This window comes from Oryzias melastigma, unplaced genomic scaffold, assembly GCF_002922805.2.
Source record: "Oryzias melastigma strain HK-1 unplaced genomic scaffold, ASM292280v2 sc05794, whole genome shotgun sequence".
In the NCBI taxonomy this organism is placed as follows: Eukaryota; Metazoa; Chordata; class Actinopteri; order Beloniformes; family Adrianichthyidae; genus Oryzias; species Oryzias melastigma.
The window spans coordinates 1-1,433 of record NW_023422359.1 but is presented as its reverse complement, the minus strand read 5'-3'; the positions used below and the strand labels follow the sequence as shown (position 1 = coordinate 1,433).

The 1,433-nt window shown below is 37.7% G+C and overlaps 1 long non-coding RNA gene across 1 annotated transcript; it reads left to right on the top strand.

The window, feature by feature from the left end:
- Nucleotides 1-551: 551 nt before the first annotated feature.
- On the top strand, nucleotides 552-1,431 carry LOC112140572. The gene is made up of 2 exons (XR_002918201.2): nucleotides 552-666; nucleotides 776-1,431. It is a non-coding gene; the product is annotated as an uncharacterized LOC112140572 (long non-coding RNA).
- The last annotated feature ends 2 nt before the right edge of the window (nucleotides 1,432-1,433 follow it).

The window sequence follows — 1,433 nt, the reverse complement described above, 5'->3', positions numbered from 1 at the left end:
AGTTCAAATGACCAAGTTTAACTATTAAAACAAATTCAAGCTTGATTCAAAACTTAGTTTAAAAACTTTCATATCATATTTGATGCATGAATTTCTGGCCATCTCAAAAAACTGCTTCTACAAAATCTCAAGTACATTTGGGGGAAAGGTTTTTCTAATTTTCACAACTATCTGGTGAGAAAAAAATCATCTATTGCTTTTTTTTAGTATTTTAATTGACTACTTTCTGTATGGAAATAATGGAAAAAATCTTTATAATACAGTTAAACCATGATAAAAATGTGTGTATCAAATTTGAGACAACGGGTAATAAGGTGTTTTTTTATTGAACGCTCATGTCACATTTGCAAAAAGTTACCAAATCACCCAAAGGATCACAACTATCTAAATCTCATAAATATATATATTTTCCCATCAATGGGGTTAATTCCATAAAAGTTCAATTTTCTGTCATTTTTTTTTCTTGTCAGAAATTTCAAACTCTTTAAGATTTTTCAAGCATGAATTAAAAAAATAAAATATCCAGCTCATATTTATCTCATCTGTCATGTGACCAGGTATTTACTACGACCGCAACTGCAACAAAGAAGACATCAACCACGCCGTCCTGGCCGTCGGGTACGGTGTGAACGCCAAGGGGAGGAAGTTCTGGATTGTGAAGAACAGGTGAGCTCATCACCTGTTGATGAATCCAGCCATCGTGAGACGATTCTGTCTGTGGGGATTTGATGTCTGTCATTTAACAATGATCTCACCTCTCCATCTTTACCTCCAGCTGGGGTGAAACCTGGGGCAACAAGGGCTACGTCCTCATGGCTCGTAACCGTGGCAACGCCTGCGGCATCGCTAACCTCGCCAGCTACCCCGTCATGTGAGAGATCTGAACAAGACGAGAGAGAATGAAGATTGGAGAGACTGGAAAACCACTAAAGCATCTCTAAAGTTTGCACAGATGATTTGAGAGTTTCCTTTGTGCTCGTTTGCTTTAGAAACTGAGTTGTGTGACCTTGTGGCGACGACTTCTCTTAAATTTTTGGACTAGGACACTCTGCTGTCAGCACTTTGAACCCCTGACGTATTTCACATGATCTGTAAAATCTGCTTCACAAAACGGTTCCTTCTACCTCCAGAGGCTGGTTTCGCTGCTTTTCTACACCAAAATGTAGAAAAATCCTGAAACATTAAATGAAACGTCAGTATTTCTAAGGTAGTTTGACTTTTTTAGGCCCCGTTTTTGTTTTGACCGCTAAATTAAGCACATTGCTGGGCAGTGTGAGCTCCTCCGGTTCTGCCACTCCATTGTTTGGTTCATTCTTGATCATGTTTAGTTGTTTTTTTTTTGTTCTATTCAGCACTTTTTTTTATAATGATTCAACTGTAAACGGATGTTTTCTAACTAAACTGAATAAAGGTTTTGGTTTTGAAGATGAAGT